The sequence below is a fragment of the Drosophila tropicalis genome, unplaced genomic scaffold, assembly GCF_018151085.1.
Source record: "Drosophila tropicalis isolate 14030-0801.00 unplaced genomic scaffold, ASM1815108v1 contig_593, whole genome shotgun sequence".
Lineage (NCBI taxonomy): Eukaryota > Metazoa > Arthropoda > Insecta > Diptera > Drosophilidae > Drosophila > Drosophila tropicalis.
In genome coordinates this window covers 881,873-905,260 of record NW_027173070.1, presented here as the reverse complement: position 1 = coordinate 905,260, position 23,388 = coordinate 881,873, and the positions used below count along the sequence as shown (strand labels likewise).

Sequence of the window (23,388 nt, the reverse complement as noted above, 5' to 3'; positions counted from 1 at the left end):
TAGCAACTTTGGAGACAAACTAAAACGAAATAAAAATGAGTAGCAAAAGAAAAAACGTTGGCATAACTTTTTGCCTACTTACAGCGAAATCCGCTTAAAGTGACAAAATTGCAAGGGATGCTACTTAGTATACATTCATATGTGTGTGTGTGTGTGTGTGTGGGTTTGTGTGGGTGGTAGGGCGAGGCGCCTACACCCCCCTCCCAACCACAACCCATTTCCATTTCATTCTGTTTTACCCACCACACAACTTAATACACTTTTTGGACCAGAATCAAAAGCAAAAGTCAGGCAACTTCATTTTCGCACAGCAAAAGCAGTAAACAAAACTCCACTCCCCGTAATCTTGCCCTCATTTTCCCATAGCCTCCTCTCTCTCTCTCTTATCCATAAAAAAAACCTCGCTCATTGACTTGGCGTTACAACAAAAGTTTTCCTACAAGTTTCCTACTAGCGCTGTGAGCGCAAGAAAAGGACAGACTATGACTATGGGAAAGGCCGAGGAGAGGAGGCGAAATGAGGGAGGCAAAAAGTTGGCCAAGAAAATATGTCTACACTTGCCGACATCCGCTTGCCAGTTTTAGACACGACGGACGAGTCCGCGTTGCGTGTGTCAAGAAAAGAAGGCGACCAGGGGAAACGCTACAAAGGCTAATAAACACACACACACTCATTTGTGTGTGTGTGTATGTGTGTGTGCAAGTGTGGTTGAGTTGGGTGGCCAGGACACCATTCATTGTGTCTCATTGAATGCAAATGGCGCAAATTCAAATTACAAACCAACAATTTCCGCAAAATGTGCCTTGTTGTCGATTTTGTTTCGCCTTTGAATTTCTCTCTTTACTTTTTCTACCCACTCGCATTTCACTCTTTCTCCCCCTCCCCCCTAGCCGAGGCTCCTCTCTTATTTTCGCACACTGCAGGTCCGCTCCTTCTTTCTCATGTACAGTTAATTGCATGTTTTCAACGAGTTTGTGTGTGCGTGTGTTTTTGTATGTGTGTGCGTAAATTTATCCTTGTTTAATTTAATACACAAAATACCCTACAATCATTGGACTAATAGGCTATATTAGAATGTCTAATCAATATGTGCTTTAGGCGCCATTTTGAAGGGATAAAGTTAACCACGAATGGAGCTAAATAATTTAAAAAACTTTCTTTGGAAATAGAAAATAGGAAATTTTTAAACTTTAACTAGACACTATTGGATAAGCTCCAAGAATAACTAAATCCGTATTCAGATCTATTGCACATTCCAAAAGACTCATACTATGGCTAAAGAGTATTATGAGTTCGCTATTGAAAACTTCATTAACTGTTTGGCATTTGTGTTTGGCATCGATGAAATCAATTAAAATGCTTTTCCTTTTAAAACAAGACAAAAAAAAACATGGCAGATAATGGAAATTATTTTATTATTTGTTACAATGCATGTTTGGAAATTTTAGAAAATTTATGGATTCAATTATTTATGTTTGCCGAGGAGCTTAAACAAAGCAAGGAAAATCATTAAGTCAATAATGACTTAATCGCAAAATCAAATATGCTAAAATATAAGAAAATGATTTTAAAATTCAATCAATAAAACAAAATCAAAAGTCCACATTTGCGAAAAGAAAATTAGAGACTAGTGATAACTAACAAATGCCAATAACAAAAGTTGCAACACATTGTGCTACAACCGAGCAAACAGACAAAGGCATACAGACATTTACAGGTACATATATCAAGTTACTATGTTAGGTCTTTGTGCCCCATCGACAAAATATCAGTTCGTTAAATCAAATATTTTTCTGAAGAATTGCTGGCTTTTATCTCGTTATACCGACAAAAATTCTCGATAATAACTTCTTATATGTAGTACTTCTTCTTAACTTCTTTACGTGTTATCAATATCAAAGAGAAATGGTAAATTTATCAAAACTATGTCTATTTAGCATAAATTGATAAATATTACACTATTAGTAAATGAATAAATCAATATATACATATATATTCTTATTGTTGAGAAGGAAATTGAGAAGGAAATTTGCTGACTCCTTTTTATCCTTTGATCTTGCAAAGATTCTGCATTTAATAGATTTTCATCATATCAAAAAATACCAACAAATAAACAAATCAACAGCATTTGGATATCATGCCCTCTGAATATATATCATAGTTATGGAAATCTCATCAAAACGACACCTAGATACATGGACATAACGCCCCCCTAGGAACCTTTAGATATTTCAGCAAATTTATCATGCATGAGCTTGCTTTTAACTGTCATATTTGTTGTTTTTCAGTTAAATTCCGACAGTATTTGGTCTGGCTGACAGGGTGGGACTGCTTTCCTCCTCTGTCTTGTTCTCTCTCTATCTCTGTGTGTTTCCCTTGCTTTCCTTTTGTTTTTGTCCTTGCCATTTTCGTTTCGTTTCCCAAAAAAAACCGCCCTAGCCCCTTTTTCTCCTTCTCATCAGCTTCAAGAGCAGGCGGCAAAACCTGAGAGTGCCCTGCAGCAAATAAACTCAACCAATTTATTTTCCATAACAACTGCGCGGTGAGAATGAGGAAAAGGAGACGAGACGAGAAGAGAAGAGAAGAGAAGAGGAGGGGAGGACAACAAAAAAAATTGGGTTGTCTTTATGCCCTTCAACTGTGAGACATCAACTCACCCTCCACTTCCTCCCCATTCTCCTCCTACACTTTTTCCTCATGCATCTCATCCATTTGTATAGTTGATCAACTAGACACCCTGGCCCCTTGGCGACCCTAGCCACATCGTTCTTCTTCGTTCTCCTTCTCCGATTCTCTTTCTCCATACTTTTACAGTTGGCCCGATTTTCAATGTGCATTATATTCATGTAGCACATCCATTGTTTACAGGGCCTATTCGTAATATTGTATAACAGGCGGAGAGTAATAACAGCAACAACAACAGGGGAACGCAGTGGGGGACACGAAGTAGGTCCAGGCCAGACAATCTGAGCATGTCGACCCATGCAAATTTTTGAGGTCGGTGGATTTTTGTTTTTGTTATTTTTTGTTTTTTTTTTTTTTTTTTGATTGTGGTATGGAAATGAAGATGTGAAATTTTCCTCTTCCCCTCTCCCTCTAACGAGTAAAACAAGTACCCCATACCCGCATCTGTCTCTCTCACTCTCTCTGTCTCTTTCTCTATTTCTCTGTTTTTCTTTTCCCTGTCTTTTTCCAGCATAAAACTCTCTTCCTTTATTTTTTGAGATTTTTTGTGGCATATTGAAATTAATGTAAATTTTTTTCATACACTTTCGACTTATTGGGCATCAAATTCTTGCAAAAGGGCAATAACTGAAGATTTTAATAATCAAATGCCATTTATTTATGATGGAAACTCCTTTTCAATAAAATGAGATTTGTTTAAAGCTCTTTCGCAATGTTCTCAAAGAAGTTCTAGTGCCTTTAACTAAACTATCTCTCAAATTTATCTATACTGAGCTCAGAATTCTTAATATTTCATCTGGATTACCTGCATCAATGTCTGGCAAAGATATGTATGTATGTATGTTTGTATATATATTTACGACACCGTCTTCTGTCTGTTATAAAATGGCCTAGGCTCATCGGATCAACGCTAAAAATAAGAAAAGACTTTATAATTGGCCTTTCCCGACAATCGTGAGCTAGCGCTAAAGCTCAGAGGCGAAATGCCAAGATGCCAAGAGCCTTTAACTGTCCCTGCTAACGTTAAGAAGAACGACAAGAAGGGGCGGTGCCTCTTCAATTTTTTATTGTTCTCATTTTGGCCTTCATTTTGGCTTTTAGCCTAATTATTTCTTTTTCCTTGTTTTTATCATGCGAAAAGACAGAAAAACACAAAACAAATTTATGGTCATTTGCTTTTGGCATACAAATTTTTTTTTTTTTTTTTATATAAAATGCTTCATGTCTTTAATTAAACAAGAGATTCTTAAATCAATATTGTTTTTATCGAAAGACAGACCAAGGGGAATGAAAGTGAGAGAGAGAGAGAGAGAAGGGAAAAGAGCGACAGAGAGAGTCTAAATGATAAGCCTTTTCAGACCAACCGGAAGGATCCAACACACACACTCTCACAACAAACTGCAAAAAAAGGCAAACGTACATCGAGCAGCAACCCTTTTGAAATATTTAAAATTTCTTTCTCTTGCTGGACATTAAATATTTGCCAGCTAAAGGATTTTTATACCCTATACCCACAAACCATATGGTAAAGTGGTTATATTGAAATTTTCAATCTGCTAAAAAGCTTAAAGAACGCACGAAACTCTGCAAAGAGCCAAGACTAGAGGCAAGTTTCTGTAGTCACGAAGCAGAAGTCACCTAAGGTCACATTTCTGTAAGAAGCATCGTGGAAAGCCTTAAATTGGCTTGAGACTAAGAGCTAATAACTCTTTAATATGATATAAATTTACAGGAACTTCAGAGATGTTTTGACGTTATCTAAACCAGTTTTTACGTCTTTACACACAGAAGTTTTTACTGATTACAATTATAAAACTCCATATTCTTATGGGTTTTTACACTACAAAAATTATGTCCTTTTGGACGTAGTCATCTGCCATTTAGTGGCTTTCTTTGTTTGTAGATAAATAACTTTTCATTAGAACCTCAAGCCAATGAGTTAAACATTGTGAAATTTGCGTAATATTTTACTACTCTTTCTCTGTTATCATCGGAAATAAAACTCTTATCAGTTAGAGAGTATAACGAAATCGTTGCTTAAAATAAAAGTACGCCAATTTTTTTCTTTGCCCTGCTGTGTTTCTTTTTTGCTTTTTGAAATATGTTTGCATTTTATTTTGTGGTCAGTTTCAGGTTTCGAATTTCATTCAATTATGCTTTGTGGACACACACACACACACACAAAAGTTTTTCACACAATTTCCACCTCACACGCATTTATTATTTATTTTATATATTACTGCTATACTATATGCAAATGTATGTATATAAATTTGTCTACCTTTTTGCTCTTGACTTGACAAGTCTTTGCCGATTTATGTATTTAATTATGGGAATAAAAACTTTTTACTTTGATTTTTATACATATATATGAAATGTACTAAATTCCAAGCTTAAATGTGTATTATATTCTGTGATTTTTTAACCACAAAAGACTTGCAAAAATTCTATGGAGATTGTGTGTGTTGTAAAATGGCTTTGAATAAATGTGAATTGAATTAAATATTCAATTGTTAAATGTGTCAATTGCAATATGGCAATATTAAATTGAGTCTTTTGTAGGGTTTTTTCTTCCTTTTGACTCTAAAAGGAAATTGGTTTCCATATTGATTTCGGTCTCAAGTGTAAAAGAAGAAGAAAACATCTTCATGCAGCCTCTTTAAGTACATACAGACACATATAAATTTGTATGTACAAATGTATGTATATAAACATGTCCTTTACATGGCATAAACATACATCGCTTTATGTAGTAAAGTAATTTCATTCAATTTACTACGTGTACTTGGATCATTTACAATATCAATTTTAACAGTGAAGTGGTCATAAAGGTATTAACAAATGAAATTTTCTGCAATTTTTCACTCCTTCGTTTCTTCTAAAAAATACGTATCGTTCATCTAAGTTCATTTTTAACCTTCGTACTACAAAAATCGACGCGTAAACGATTAACTAAGGGATTTTAACACTTTAGCTAACAAATGCAATGTCCTTTATACATATATCCATTAAATATCCTTATTATGAATACCTGAAATTACTAAACATTTCATCTACTAAGACTGCCCGGAAAAATCAATTAATTGTATTAAACAATATATGCTCAGCACCTTTAGGAACAATTTATCTAAAGATTTGTACATAATCAATGATTAAATGTACATTTTTTTTTTTTTTCGGAATGGTTACATTAAAACATTCCTATTATCAATTTCTATACGTGATTCGATATATTGAAAAAAATCGATTTAGTTTAAAAACATTTTATTTGAAACAATTTCATCCTAGAAGCAAATATTTTATAAAAATTTATTATTTTATTTATTTTTTCCTAGATCATCTGCATTTCTATAATAACAAATTACTCTCTTTTTTCTCATCTTATCTATGTATACAATTCTCTTGTTGAATGCTTCATTTTGCTGTTGTTGTTGTTGTTGTTATGGCCGTTTTTTGTTTTGGGTTTGTTTAATTGACTTGAAAACCAGTTTTATTTGTTTGCAAGCAACATAAATGAAGCAAGTAAGTCGACTCGTCGACTCGGGTATACCATACACCAGGTGAAACAAATTTTTTTAAATTTCGAAAACCAAATGTACATATGTATGTCTATTAAATTGTTTTTACATGTTTCATAGTATGTGCTATCTCGCTCACTCTACGAACACACGAGCACTCTAGCGCCGCTACTAGCCAACGGCCAATTCTGGCCTTGTGGACCGCGTAGTAAAATACGTTCATACGCATATTTTGCATGTTTCTAGTCCGATTTCAATAAAATTTGGTAGTTTTGTAGAAATAGATAAGATTAATTAGTCTGCCGAATTTGAATGCGATAGTCAAAAAACTACAGGAGAAAATCGGTTTTTTCTTAATTATGAAGGCGGAAGTGGGCGTGGCAAAATATGAAAATATATATACTCTGCGCGAATACTAAGCCAGTATACATACTAAATTTGGTGACTTTAGCTTTGTTTGTTTTTGATAAAATCAGTTTTGTTTGATTTGCGGGGGCGGAAGTGGGCGTGGCAAAATTTTTAAATAGCCAGTTTCTGCGCGTCTATTAAACTAGTCTGCACACCAAATTTGATGTCGGTAGCTGTCATAGTTTTTAAGAAAATCAGTTTTATGTAAATTCCGGGGGCGGAAGGGGGCGTGGCAAAAAGTTTAAACAATTAGTTTCTGCGCGCCAACTAAACGAGTATATAAACCAAATTTGATGTCTCTAGCTGTTATACTTTTTAAGAAAAACAGTTTTATGTGATTCCTGGGGGCGTAAGGGGGCGTGGCCGAAATTCCAATTAACTCTGAACATGTGCATACTACACGAGTATACATACCAAATTTGGTGGCTCTAGCTCTTATAGTCTCCGAGATCTGCGTGTTCATACGGACGGACGGACGGACGGACGGACGGACGGACGGACGGACGGACGGACGGACGGACGGACAGACGGACATGGCTAGATCGACTCGGCTATTCATCCTGATCAAGAATATATATACTTTATAGGGTCGGAGAAGCTTCCTTCTGCCTGTTACATACATTTTGGCGACTTTAATATACCATTTCACCCTATGGGTGTATGGTATAAAAAGAGAGAAAAATAAAAGGCAGCACAACAAGCATTAAAAGCAAATATAAATTGTGTACGACGCTGCAGTGGGCAGCGCTGCTTTTTGGATCTTCACCGCAATGCCGTTTTTTTTTTCTTCGTTTTTTTCGTTAAATGTTTTTATACCCTTTTCAATAAGAGAGGCAGAAAAATAAATAATTGGATAGAGAATATTCGCAAGTTTTTAAAAATTTTAAAACATTTGTACAAGTCTAATTTTGGATTGATTTATTAAAGAAGTGTAAACGCATTTTCGAAACCAATATTAGCTAAATTAAAAAAAATCAGTGTGTCAAGAATTTTTCTGTGAGTTTGTGTGTAAAACCAAAGATCTTAACCTTTAGACATGTATACAAAGATAATTATTGGGGGGCAATTATCACCTCGATCACTTAATGAGTAATCATATTCATATGAAGACATTCAATTATCCAAATGCTCTTTAAAAAAGTTCCAACACAAAAACATTTTAATGGGCTCGTGACAAAATTATTATTTTTAAAACGTTTTTAACCGTTTTTAATTAGAAACTGAAACATGAAGTTATTTACTTGCGATTCCCAACTTGTTCTAGTGTAGTGTAAAATGAAAGATAGACACGTCATTCCATACGGTAAGGGTAAGTACCCAGTAAGGGTATCAAAGTTCTGATGTTATTGAGATTAGCTTTTTGTACCTCTTTCGGTCTCTTTACCTCTTGTTTTTGTAGTTTTGGTTTTTGTTCTACGCAAACAGAGCGAAAAGTGAAGAGCTCAAGAGAGAACGAGAAAGAGATAGAGGGGAAGTGTGCTCTTTCTTTTTTTTCCTCTTTTTTTTTTCTTATCATAATGCGATTATTTTTGGGTTGCCCCGGCGCGTATAAAAAAAAAATGAAGCAAGTAAGTCGACTCGTCGACTTGGGTATACCATACACCTGGTGAAACAAATATTTCAAATTTCGAAGATCAAATGTATGTCTATTAAATTGTTTTTACATGTCTTATACTATGTGCTATCTCGCTCACTCTACAAACACACGAGCACTCTAGCGCCGCCACTAGCCAACGTCCAATTCTGGCCTTGTGGACCGCGTAGTAAAATACGTTCATACGCATATTTTACATGTTTCTAGTCCGATTTCAATAAAATTTGGTAGTTTGATAGAAATAGATAAGAATAATTAGTCTGCCGAATTTGAATGCGATAGTCAAAAAAATACAGGAGAAAATCGGTTTTTTCTAAATTATGGAGGCGGAAGTGGGCGTGGCAAAATGTGAAAATATCTAAATTCTCCGCGCATACTATGCCAGTATACATACTAAATTTGGTGACTTTAGCTTTGTTAGTTTTTGATAAAATCAGTTTTGTTTAATTTACGGGGGCGGAAGTAGGCGTGGCAAAATGTTTAAATAGCCAATATCTGCGCGTCTATTAAGCTAGTCTACATACTAAATTTGATGTCGGTAGCTATCATAGTTTTTAAGGAAATCACTTTTATGTAAATTCCGGGGGCGGAAGGGGGCGTGGCAAAAAGTTTAAACAATTAGTTTCTGCGCGCTAACTAACCGAGCATATTAACCAAATTTGATGTCTCTAGCTATTATACTTTTTAAGAAAAACAGTTTTGTGTGATTCCTGGGGGCGTAAGGGGGCGTGGCAAAAAGTTTGAACAGTTAATTTCTGCGCACTAACTAATCGGGTATACAAACTAAATTTGATGTCTCTAGCTGTCATACTTTTTAAGAAAAACAGTTTTATGTGATTCCTGGGGGCGTAAGGGGGCGTGGCCGAAATTCCAATTAATGCTGAACATGTGCATACTACACGAGTATACATACCAAATTTGGTGGCTCTAGCTCTTATAGTCTCCGAGATCTGCGTGTTCATACAGACGGACGGACGGACGGACGGACGGACGGACGGACGGACGGACGGACGGACGGACAGACGGACATGGCTAGATCGACTCGGCTGTTGATCCTGATCAAGAATATATATACTTTATAGGGTCGGAGAAGCTTCCTTCTGGCTGTTACATACATTTTGGCGACTTTAATATACCATTTCACCCTATGGGTGTATGGTATAATAAAAGCGTAAAAGTATAGAACTTTTACGCCGTGGCAGCTTGTGTTTGGTTGTGTGTGTGTCAGACTGACAATTCTGTGCGTGCTTATGTCTGTATGTGTGTACCCATGTGTGTTTGCATGTGTGTTTGCATGTGTGTTTGTAGAGCTCCATGCTAGCGGAGCTTTAAACTCGTTATTTGCCATCGTCGTTGTCGCTAAGCAGCAGCAGCTTCTTTTTTGTTTTTGGCTTTTCTCTCTCATTTTACTTACCTACCTGCACACACACACAGCCGTTCCCTTCACCAAGCCCCTCCCACCCCCCCCATCAATCCACTATGAACACTATGTCTCTGTTCTTTCCATCTCTCTCACTCATTGCTTAGTTTTTGGCATTTAGCTGTTTTTATGTTCTTTTATTTTGCTGTTTGTTGTTGTTTTTGTCTTTAATTTCGCTTTGCCTTATTTGCTTCTGCGTTTTAATGTTGTTTTTAATTAGAAATTAGTTGAACTTCATTATAATTATTTCCATTTTTTTTCTTGTTCGGCTCATATGTGCAATTTACCGTTGTGGTAATTAATTATGGCATAGATTATTCAATTTAGTTTTATTTTTATTGTTCTATTTATTACGCCCTCGTAATAATATTTAACTTGGGGCATATAACTTTTCCTCCATTAGTCCATTGACTATGTACATATTATGTACATTCCATTTTTATTATTCATATAAAAGAATTGTTCTGCCTGATTTAAAGCTTTAATCTTAAAACGAACCTTTTCCTGTTGGCAGAACCTTCTTCCGCCCATTACTCATAACAGTTTTAGATGAGCGATTTTGTGAAAAGTTCGAAGGTTAATTAAGTAAACGTATTCAGAGTTTTGCTTTCACATGTAATACTTGGCCGCATAAGCCGTATATGAATCGGTGCTCTTTGTTATCTAACTTTCACTTTGGTATTCTATGGTTCAAGGGTGAATTCCACATTGCATGATGTTTTCCGACATGTAGGGTCCTTAAAGTATTAGATACTCTGTGAAATTTTCCTACATGACAGATTTTTAAGAGAACAGGAATACAATATTTAACTTATTCCCAATAATTCCCGATTTAGTCGGAATCAAAATATATTTTACTATAAATTTATCCGCAAATCTTGCTATGGATTATGAGCATTTTCAAGGGTCTAGATTCTAGATTCTAAAAGACCCATGAGGCACTGCAACAAAAAAATTCAGCCAGCTCTGTCTCACATGTTTCCCCAAGCACGCTTTTTTCGCTGTGCACACGTATAGAAACACTAATACACGCACATGCGTGCGTCAAATGCGCTTGCCATGTCTAATTTATGCAAATTTAATTGCCATCAGACATTTTAATGAAATTGAAACATGCCCATTCGAAGGGTGGCGGGTCAAGGGGGATGAATTGGGGGGGCCTAGTTGAGATTGCCGTTGTATTGGAATACAAGGAGGGGCAAAAGAGTGAAGGGACAGGACGCTCTGAATTTGGCTTGTGGGCGTTTACGTTTGGCTTGGTAATTTTGTATAATTTAAGAGAATTTTTTTCTTGAATTTTGCATTGCAACGCGCATATTGAGGTCAGAGCGAAAATTTTTAGAATTTAGAATTTTGTATTTTAATTATTTTTCTTTGGATTTATTGCATAAATTAGTAAAATGGAGGGAGGGAACAGATGCGAGGCGGTGGGTATTCGATTGTTATTCTGTTCAATTGGCAAGTACCTATGTATGTATGTAAATACTTTTGTACTTAATTAATTCAATTTTGTCGATCAATTATGTAAATTATATAAGCTGAAAATGCAATTTGAGAAATTTAGCAACATCTGATTGAAAATTATTGAAATTGAACAACGATGTACTGACTACAGGAAATTCTGTTGAAGTTTGTAATTACCTCCCAACGAGCTGTAAAATCATGAATTTTATGTATTTTCGCTTTTCACAAGGTAAAAATAACTTGGAGAATTTTAATTTGTTTTGTTTATTTTAAGTGATAGATAACGTCAAAAGTTATTTAACCAATAAGGGCAATTATTTTTGTAATGAAATATTTCTAAGGTAAGTAAATATGTAGTTAAATTACCTAATATGGTGCAAAGAAAATGATCAGTACTGAAATATCGTTCTCTTTGTTTCCTTTCTACTGGTTTGTGAGTTAAGAATAATTTTAGAATTTACATAGATCCTTCGAAGTTCCATTTCCCAGTTTGTAGCTACTTTATTTCCAAAATAATTTAGAAGAGATTTTAGAACTAAGTCAATCAAAATATACATATGTATGTATTTGTATGTATCCGATGGAAATTATGATTTAATCGCACATTTGAATATATTTTTGCATATTCACAACAATTCATGGCTTTTCTTTTATTACGAAAAGTGGTAAATTTAACCATTAATGCGATTTAAGCAATTTCCAGAAATTATAAATTTTCAATTTTGTGCTGACAAATTTCATTCACTAAACTTTGTTACTTTTTTTTGGCTTATCACTTTGTACCTCTCAAGCGGGGGGCTTGTCACCTGGGGAAACAGCTAGCCAAAGCACTTACACACACCAACATGATGACTTGCTCGAAAACGTGCGCGTGAGTGTGTGTGAGCAATTAGCAATATTTAAGATTTTATTTTTGGTCTGCTCTGCTTTAATTTTTAATTAGAATATGTTGCGTTTTGTCCGCCGCACCCGTTTTGAAATTTTTTGCCGCACAACGATTGATAAAAGTTTTTTTGCTATTTCTTATAGGATTTCCTTTTGTGTTTTGGTTTTGTGTGGTGTGGTTTTACTACCTCTTCTTCCTCTTTTATTTCACAAAATTTTTTGATTTTCCCGCACAGTGACACGACTCTAAATGGTAAACACTTTGTTTGAGCGCGCAATATTTTTCACACAATTTTACAAGCATTCGTTACACTGTGCACTGTGATATGCGTGCAAAATGTCGCGGCGTCGACCGATGACTACAACGACGTAGAAGAAACAGGAGGGGGGCAGTAGCGACATCAGCAGCAGCAGCGCATTCGTTAAATATCTTTAATTGTTGTTAGTGTTGCCTTGTTGTTGTTGCTGTTGTGCGCTATTTAAACCTACACTGAGAGAGAAAGAGAGCTAAAGAGAGAGTGTGGTAGAGGAGGCGAGAACGAGAGGGACAGAGAGTCGAACTGCAGCTTTGCTTTTTGACACTTGCACAAAAATACATACATATGTACATATGCATATGTATAGATATGGATATTTATAAAAAGCTTTCTTTTTGGCAATACTTACAATAATTATCTATTTTCTTTTATTTTTAGTTTGTTTTGTTTACTTTCAAGAGCCTTGTGGCTTTTCCTATCATTTATTTATGTTGTTGTTCACTTTGTTCTTTAATTTTTACCGTTATAGTTTTGCCGACGGTCTTTTGCTCACTTTATCATCTTCATCATCACAATTTCTTTTTCGCCTTCGCGTTTTTTTCACCCGCTATCACCCACGTTTCACGTTTTACGTATTTGCAGCAACTGAATTGTTCCATTCCATACGGTCACGCTATAGTTGGTGTGGAACAAAACGGAATGACGATGACACAGTGGGACCGATTCCCGTGTTTTAATATGAAATGTTTAACTAAGGAAATTGTTGAGGAACCAATTGTCATTTGACTTGCATTGCTATACGCAGCAAGGCAAAGACTCATGAATGATCTTGCACATCTCACAATGCTTTTGTTTTTGTATTTTCTCTTAAGTTTTCTAGAATATACTGGCGTCAGTCTGGTATGCTCTGTCTCTGTCACTCTTTATAAGCCTATATGACCTACGTAGTTGCGTAAGAATTGAAAATTTAGTAATAAGCAAGCAAACGAACGATCAAGACAGTTCAGTGAAGTTTAAGTAAAAATAAAGTTAAGTTCTTATGAGATATTAAACACAGTGGTTTATTGTTCATCAGAAATTTTCTATTGATTTGTGAAAACATGGCGAGTGCAATCAATAATTCGTTTTGAATTTGACTACCAGTTATTAGATTTGTTGAGAATTTAATTAATATGATTGTTTTATTACACATTTTTTGATTTCTGCTGCATTTTGGAAGTGTATCAGCCCACTGTGACCGCGTTTCAGTACGGCACGTGAGTGAACAAACAGCGAGAGCATTTGTATAGATATGGCTGTGTGTGTGTGTGTGTGTGTGTGTGTATTGCGCCATCGCCGAGTTGATTTTCTGCCGTCTGAGGGTACGAATGTATGTACGTATGTATGTATAAGTAAGTTTGTATGCATGTATATATTTTTGTGCGCACATTTCGTTTGTTTACAGTTTTTCGTTATTTGATACCCTCACTCTAGGAGACACACAACCTATGTATGTTACCTATGACTTTTACTTTAGATACATTGACTAATTGGGAGGGCAGAACAAATCTTTTAACGAAATTCAATAGAAAATTAATTAACACGCATGTTAAAACCGGGCTTTGAGATAATTAATAATTAATGATTTAACGTTCATACGTTTTCAAGCTATGATAATGAAATTGGTATTCCTTACATCAAGTTAGAAAACTTACCACTGAATAACTTCACTTTTATTGAAACATCCTGGAAAAAAAAAGAATAAATTAACTCTCAACGATTTTGTGTCAATTTAGCTTTCGTTATTTTGCAAGGAAATTATTATAAGGAACAAAAATCCATAATTCTAGGCTTTAATTCAATTCATTCAATTAACCATGAAGGAGCACATTGCTCTCTTGGATTACCTTTTGGTGAAAATAGAGTGCCTATCAGGCCAATGTTATCCAGGTACCTAATAACTTACCACCTATGGTAATGGAAAACGTGGTTTCGAGCTAGTTTGGCTCATTCAAACGGAAAAAATTGTATGTCTACTACAAAATGTATGAACAAATTGACCTGAGTATACAAAATAAAATTTCTAATTTTTCATAGCATTGCTTTTGAATAAGTGATTGTAAGTTCTCACGTTTTCCTTTATCTAGGGTATACAGAATTCTAAGCAGCTAAAATCTCTTTAGCTGTTCCACTGGGTTTATGTTTTTCATTGCGTTTGATTGTTTTAAATTGAGATTTGTGCGCCAAAAGCGGCGTTCCGTGAGGACAACAACAGAGGATGGGGACGGGGGTATCACAATGCTGTTGTCAACAGAACGTGTGGTGGTACTTTTTTTTTTGTACCCCCCTCTGTTGCAATATGTTGCATAGACACACAGACGCACTCACATGCACACACACTGGCGCATAGTGCAATATGAAAGTTTATAATAAATTGTGGCCACAAAACAGAACTAAAGTTCTCTGCATAATTTTTTACCGTGTTGCTCTCATTTTATTTCATTTGTCTAGCCTGTGAAAGACAACAAAACCACCTAATGTTAATTAGATTTTTTTGGAGCGGAATGAGTGGGGAAGATTCTCCAGTGTTTCTGTCGGAATAGGCGGAGTTAGAGTTAGTGATTAGCTTACTTATTATTTTTTGTTTTTGGTAAACTTCTTCCTGCATGTCGACTTGCCTAAAATTAACCCAACAAAACAAGGAAAAACTATTATGGGGCATTCATAAATTACTTATGAAATCAATTAGGGGTCGTCAAATTACAGTAGGAAGGCGTATACAATCAAATCAGCTTAAATGTACTTGAGTTGTTCTTTCACTTGAATATTAGAATAATATGTTAGAAAGGGCAATGTTTGCTTTTGAAATTGGCATCAGAGGAAAACTAAAATATTAAAAATACGTTTTAATTTCGATTCCTACCAACCATAATTCCAAAACTTTTCGAACCCAAATCGAAAACGAGTACAGACCTTAAAACCAATTTCGGCTATATTGCAATTTCAAATCAATTTATCGCCTTATTATATGTAATTTCATATGCTCCAAAATTGGGTCCTAGCCCAATAATTTTGTAAACGTTTTGTTTCTTAACCGCAGATTGCGCCACAAACTGCATCAGCGAACGATAAATGCAATATAAACTAACTCTGAGAGATTTTCACACACACCCACTCACACTAAGGCAACCACATTCGCACACACACACATACATGCGCAACATACAAATAATAATATTACTTTTAACAAACAACACAATTGATTGCATTATTGGCAAGGCGAAGTCAGAAACATATCACAAACGCGTCAGAATTTGTGGTTGCATTTGAAGGGTGGAGTGCTTAAACCGATTGAGAGGTACCTATTATAAAAATCCAAGCCTCCCCTTAAAGTTTAAACTATTGTACATATTGAGAATTGTATTTCCTTATATGTAGATACACCAACCCATTACTCAACCAATAAATCATCTGGTGAGCACAACTAAAAAATGAAATTTTACTAGGAATGATTACCAAGGGGGAGGACACCTCGGACCGTTTTTCATCAGGTGTCAAGAGAATCTTGCGTTAACAATTTGATTCCACTTTTTGTACTTTCTGAGGGGGTTTTAAACTAGTTTAAACCAAAAAACTAGTTTAAATTCAACTTGTATGTTCCGTTATAAAAATAATTTTAAATTAAATGCACGATTAATTTGTATGCAGGTCAATAAGGTGTATATCCCAGTATCATGTTCCAAGTAGATTTTAAGCTAAAGTATCTTAAAGGTTAATGAAAAAAAGTATCAAAGAAACTAACTTCCGTTAGACCGAAGTTAAAGTACCCTTGCTGTCCTTGGCCATAATATGTATTTGTCGATGATCCGATTTATATTGGCCGTAACTATTGTTCAATACATATGTTCATCGGATCTTTTTCGAATTTGAGGAAATGAAATCACCAAATGATATAGTGAATAATTTTATAATAGTCTCTGCAAGGGTATAAAAACATAAACAGCTTTTGTGTTGCTGATAGGCAGGCTAACGGTTTTCTATATGATCACAAATGTTTCCTTTTCTTCACTGTCCTTAATGTGCGCTATTCTACCCCCTGGGCAGGTGCAGGGTACAAGAAACTACAACAATAATAACAATAACTACCGCTACATATGCCAATAACAGCAATAGCAATGTCATTACTACAACAACAGCAAAAACCACCACAAAAGAAGAGAGAGAGAGAGAGAGAGCTTGAAAGCGAAACCATAAATAGCGAAATAATGTGATAAGCGCACATAAAACGAACGACAAGCAGTTTGCCCACGCCCACAACATGAAGAGGTTTGCTTCAGTTTAGCTTAGGTGATGTCTGATGCATCCACAGAAGCTTCTGCCGCTGTCGCTGCCGCTGCCGTGGCTAACGTTGAGAGCATCAAGTGCTGCTAAAGCCAGAACAACGCCAACGCAATGCCAAGGGGGGTAACGGGGAGCTGTAGCAGTAGCAGCCGTAGCAAAAGGAGCTTTGGGATGCAAACGATTCAAATTCAATGCGAGTGCAATTCGTACTTTTGCTCTCTTTCTCTTTCTGGCCCATGACCAAATACTTGAATGCATATGAATGTAGTGTGTGTGTGTGTGTACATACAAACACAATTTATAGTTGTCAAAGTTATCGCGACGCAGTTCTGCACATTGAAATAAAATGTTGAACATTTTATTAACTTGGAAACTCTTAACAAACCAATTTTTTATCTACATATGTACATATGTATGTATGTACATACATATATGTATGTGTGTTAATTGTTATTTTTTTTCATGTGCATATTAATATCTTTATTTGCGATACTATGGTCAATATATGACCCACTGTGCCGACATTTGACCCCCCAAACCACCACCTGCTGCTGCTCTGGTGCTTAGCTTGTTTTGCGGTTGCCTTTGCCAGTGAATTTCTACATAGTTGTTCGGTTTGTACCACTGTGGTATGTCTGTGTGTGTGTGAGGTTTCTTTGGCATTTTTCTTTTCGTTCCCCCTCCGCCATTCTGCAGTTTTTTCCTTTCGTTGAAATTGAAAATGCGTGTAGTGTTTGGGTTCGACAACAAAATTGGCAAAAAAGGTAAACCAAAACTGGACCCAAACTAGCCACCATCTCTCTCTCTCTTTCTTCCTCTCTTTGTTTCGTCCTCCCACCTGTAGTCAAGTTCGTCTGGTGATAATTTCTGCTCATATTTTCCCCGCTCTCTCTCTCTTTTTCTGACGCAAGCTCAAATTGCAGCCAACTACAGATATGTATGTATGTGTAAGCATACATACATACATAAATACATAGTCTTGGTAGTTGTTATTACATTGTTGTTGTTGCCTCTGAGTTGTTTGTCAATTTTTCAGATAATAAAAACTAACAACTTGTATTTATTTGCTAAACATTGACGACGGGGGACCGAAGTGGGGTAAAGTGGGTTTGTTGGAGACGCGCCGAGCGGCAACAGGTTCGTTGACCAGACATCGACATGAAACGTCATTATTATAGATATGTATGTACATACATACATACATACATAGTATTACAAAACCGACAAAAAAGTTCATGCACCAAGTCTCGTGGGCCGTATATATTACACCCTGTATCTAGTTTAACACACTGTTTACCTGATTGAACCTGTAACAATCGACAATTTACACAGTTACAAGCCGATGGGTTACCCAAATGATCATAAAAATCTATCGCCTACTCTTTCGCTCGCAAAACCGAAATCATATTGACGAGGGCCATACGAGCATATCGGTTCTTTTTATTTGAATTATATACCCCTATGGCAAGTCGTGATACAGGGTACCTAGTGAAAAATTTAAGAAATAATTAAAAATCTTGCAATGGTTTTTATCGTACTGTTTGCTGTTGGGATAGTCAAGGTCATTTCTGCTACGATGAATTTGTCTTTTATGCTCTACTAATGAGGATGCGTGCCACGTCCAAACTGACAATTATACAAATGCACTGATGCGTGGACAAAAAACAAAAACAACTTGGAAAAAAAATCGATCATTCATATGACAAATATACATACAATGTATATCTAAACCAGAGGGCCGGGGCTAACTTCGACCGCGTCAAAGTTTGTATACCCTTGCAACCTTTTGGTAACTCTTTCCTTACCTATTAGCCATCAATGTGGAAGAACGTTTTATCTAAAAAGGCTTATGTTTGCGAAAGAATGGCCTACAATCATAGGAAATAACGAAGATATTGATCAAAGTCACTGTTTTCCACCGATCGTTCCTATGGGAGCTATATGATATAGTCACCCGATCTTTATCAAATTCGACACAGTCATTAACAGATATATTAAATTAAGAAACGTTTAATTTAAAAACAATCACGTTAAAAGTAACGAAGTTATTTACAAAAGTCACTGTTTTCGCCCTTGCAACCTTTGGTAACTCTTTCCTTACCTATTAGCCATCAATGTGGAAGAACGTTTTATCTAAAAAGGCTTATGTTTGCGAAAGAATGGCCTACAATCATAGGAAATAACGAAGATATTGATCAAAGTCACTGTTTTCCACCGATCGTTCCTATGGGAGCTATATGATATAGTCACCCGATCTTGATCAAACTTGGCACAGTCATTAACAGATATATTAAACTAACAAGTGTTTAATTTGAAAGCAATCGCGTTAAAAGTAACGAAGTTATTTACAAAAGTCACTGTTTTCGACCGATCGCTCCTATGGGAGCTATATGATATAGTCACCCGATCTTGATCAAATTTGGCACAGTAGTTTATAGGCGTAATAATCTCTCTAATATAAAGTTTCACGATAATAACATAGAAAATAACGAAGTTATTGAGAAAAGTCACTGTTCGTGACTTTGGGGTTTGTATGGGAGCTATATGATATAGTGGTCCGATCCGGCTGAATCCGAGATATACAACGCCTGCAGTATATACAAGCCTACGTGCAAAATTTCAGCTCTGTAGCTCTTACGGTCTAGGAGGAGTTTGCGTTGATCCAGACGGTCGGACGGACGGACGGACGGACGGACGGACGGACGGACGGACGGACGGACGGACGGACGGACATGGCTAGTTGAACTCGTCTCGTCGTGCTGATCAAGAATATATATACTTTGTATGGTCGGAGATGCTTCGTTCTATGCGTTGCACACTTCTGACCAAAATTAATATACCCTTTTTGCAAGGGTATAAAAAGGGAGTATTTACAGAGTATTTAAATCAAAATAAAGTCGACTTTTAAATTGGTTTAAATAATTCAGTAACATAAAATCTATAAGAAATAATAATAATAGAACATTTAGACTACATATTCATTTACAAAATATAAGCTAAGCAGCATGAGTTACATTTCGAAGATCAGCTTTGTTTGCATTTTGCTTTCATCAGTAACATCTTGAAATCTTCAATGAGATATATGTACATACATAAATACATACATTTACATGCATAAGTTTGTATGTTTGCACATATATTGCCAAGGTCGTTCGTGGATTATAATTGAAGCGTAATGTGATCCTATCAAATATGCGCTGTTGCCATTTTTGCTTTAAAGCTGCGTGAAATTTTAATTGAGTTTGAGTGAAAGAGGGACGGGTAGGTAAAAAAATCCCAAGAAATTCATACAAAAAACACATATACATCCATACATATAAATATATGTACATATATATGTACATATGTATCTATATAAAGTATATATGTACATATGTATCTATATAAAGTAAGTAAAAACACGAACCGCAGCCACCAAACGGCACCAACACGACGACAGTGACAACATCAGCGCATAAAAATGCAAATGAATACAGTCCCCTGCTCAGTCCAGGCTTAGATGTGCCATCTGGCCCCCTCCTCCATTCATCCATCTATTCCGTCTGGTGGTGGATGCCGAGGCTGAAGTTGAGAATCTAGCGACAACTCAGTTAAAATGTCAAAATTTATCTTGTTGCAATTTTCAAGGATCCAAGCAAACTAGAGAGATGGATTCTTAAGTAAATTAGTAAATCTAAATACTAAATACACGTGGTTTAGGCAAGTCACGTACTAACATCTCGAAAATCGATGAAAAAATAATACCATTTATGGGCAGCAAAATCCGCCTAGAATAGTCATAGGCAAAGGTACCCAATGAAAAAGCGAGTTCTTGGACTGCGCATTGCATACTTTAGGGAGCAAAGTTCTCTCATTTCACGTTTAAAGTTATTGCTTGAAAAGTTATTTCAAATACTGTTGAAAAATAAGAATTTATTTAATTATTACCCTTTATGGATGGACATTTTCCAAAAAAGTACCTTGTTTCTAAGAAACTAACCTTTGTTTTCTCGGCTTTTTATGAGTAGACTAGTTTAAAAATTTCTAATTGTTATTCACAGACTCTATTGGGTGACTCTATGGACACACACACACACTCTTAAAATTATGTACATATGTTTGTTTGTAGGTATGTATGTATGAGCTGAAGAAGCTGCTGCTGTTGGGAAGAAGAAGAAAATTAATATTCAAGCAAAAGTCGAAATTGTTTTGCATATAAATTCGTATTTTTAGTTTCCTCTCCACATGCCCAAGCAGCTTTTCATTCATTCAGTTTTTCTTTTTTCGTTTTCTTTGGCGTTTGTTTTGTTTTGTCTTCGTCTTCTGCCTCTTCTGCTTCGTTTTCGTTTATTTAGTTTTCTGTTTGTGATTCTCTTTGGCTTTGCATTTGTTATATGTATTGTTGTTGCCATAAATTCATGCCCCCAAAAAAAAAAAAGTTGTTGTTGATGTCATTTCTTTAGAAAATTGAACATTTATTCTTTGCACTTGTCAGTGAATGAGAATATATAAGAATTTGGTATGCATTCAAAGGAACTTTAGCAATCTTTTCATGCAAACAAATAAACTTAAACATTTGACATTTTCATTTAGCTATATTACTTTGCAATTGTTTGTTTTTTTTTTTAAAAGTGGCAATTAACTTACTATTACCACAAATGATTTAAGCTAGATTCCTTGGTCATTGTTGGATTTGGAATTGACAACTAAGTAAGGGTTTATATTTGAGTCACTTAAAATGGCTATGTTTTCTATTTCAAAAAGAAACAGTAAACACCAAATTGTCACAGTTTTGACAGACACAATAATTAGCATTAGGTGATATTATACGTCTTGAATTTAGCTGATTGTGAGATGTCTTGGAGAAGCTGTAAAGTAAAGTTCCTTTCCCAACTGAAATGCAACAAACTTTCAAATATATTTAAAGTTCGTTTCGTATAAGTAAATTTCCGGCAACTAGTTGTCTTACCCACCGAAAGAAAATTCAAAAAAAGAAAACCAAATAAAGTTCTTTTCAGTTTTTGTGATGTATTTTTTTTTCGGGTCCTCTCTGTTTCGTCATCTGCTTTTGCCAGTTTCTTTGCCATAAACAAGTGCCAAACATAAACATGGCATACATTTTTGTTGTTTCAGCCATATCACATACACACACGCCCACAAACATTTCTGTCAGCATCTCCCGCATTTGTACGCCCTTTTTGTTGTGCTTTTATTATAGCCACAGCGCGACTATCAATAAAGTTCGATTTCTGTCTATCCATATACATATGTATGAATGTGTGTATCAATGTGTGTGTGCGCTTCTGCTTCACTCATAAATCAAGTTCAACTAAACAAAAAAAAAAAAAAAATCTACAGAAAAAAACAAATAAATTTATGTTTGGCCAAGCTTACTATACTTTGGGCCAGCATTTAATCGACTTTCTGATACCTTTTAGTAGGGTACAAGGGATCTATTATTATAGCAAACTCTCAAAATGTACATTCTCTCTCTTAGTTTCTGCTGAATAAAATCAAGACCTTATTCCTTATAATAGAAACGAAACCAAAACATTTCGAAATACTTAACTTCCTTTGCTTTCTAGTGAAACTATCATTTAAAATGACCTACCATGCATTTAACCAATAGCATTATTCAAACTAATATATAAAGTACTTAAAGGGCATCCATGGACGAATAATTTTCATAAACTTCAAGTCAAGTTTCCACTTGGGTAAAGGGTATATCCGGTATCGTCGGACTTGCAACTTATTTTTGCAACTTTTCTTGGTTCCGTTTTCTATCACGTGAAAAGTGCTGGCTCAGGACGACGACAACAACAAGGACGATGCCTGGTTTCATTCTACTAATATGTTTAGAGCATTTCGTTTACCTAGCTTCCTTTTTTGCCATTTACCATTCCGGGCAAAGAAAAAACAACTTTTTTGTTTTTTTATTGCTTAATATTTCAAAGCGTCTTTTCGCCAAAGCCAATAAAAAAATGTTATGAGTCCTTTTTTTCCCTGGCCTAACCTCAGTTGTCCTTGATACATATATACATACATACATATATATGCCATTTGGAGCAATTGTTTGCAGTTGTGCCTCTAAAGTTATTAAAAGATATTGCCAGTTGTTTTTTTATTTTGATTTAAACTAGAATGCAGCATCAAGAGCTTTAGCTATAACCTGTTTATGGAAACTAGATACATATTTAATCTCAATTGAAAAGACAATCAGGTTCCATATAATTTTGTTTACTTAATAGTAATCATCTCATAAATATTTAAATTTATAAATTTACCATTGGAAATTTACACTATTGTATGTATCTTAGCAATCTGCTCTAAATTTTCAATATGCGCTGCGTGTAACAATTCTATTTAAATATCACGTATACGCAAAGGTGTACTTTGTTGCAAGACATTTTTATCAGCAAAATTCAAATATTAAGAAATTTTAAAATTCTTGCATTTCTAGGGAAGCTGTGTTTTATATCAGTGGCGGATCCTAGTCAGTTCAGACCTAGATCCTTCCTATTTAGAATACCCAAAGGTCAACCTTAGGATATAAATATTTACATTTATTTCAAAAGTATCTAAAACTGTTTATGAAGTATAAAACAAATGTGAAATATTTGTCTGTCTGTTTGAAACTTCAGACAAAAGTCAGAGGAGTTATCTTTTGGCATCAAGCTACGCTTTTTTTTTTTTTGTTGCTATTTTATTTTTCTTAGGAAAATGAAACAAAAACGAGGTCAGCAATATGTACTAAAAATCCATGTTTGTATGAGCATTTGTGCAATAACGAACATGTGAAATCTTGCCTTGCCTTGCTAATGCTTTTTGAGGTTAAATGACATTAAAGACTAAAGCGAA

General features: G+C 35.4%; 1 protein-coding gene across 1 annotated transcript in view; it reads right to left on the bottom strand.

The window, feature by feature from the left end:
• bin3 (bicoid-interacting protein 3) overlaps positions 1 to 23,388 on the bottom strand; it is a 57,195-nt gene that overhangs the window by 30,296 nt on the left and 3,511 nt on the right. Inside the window, 1 exon segment of the mRNA XM_068288296.1 lies at positions 13,926 to 13,956. The gene's annotated coding sequence lies outside the window, so the exon portion shown is untranslated.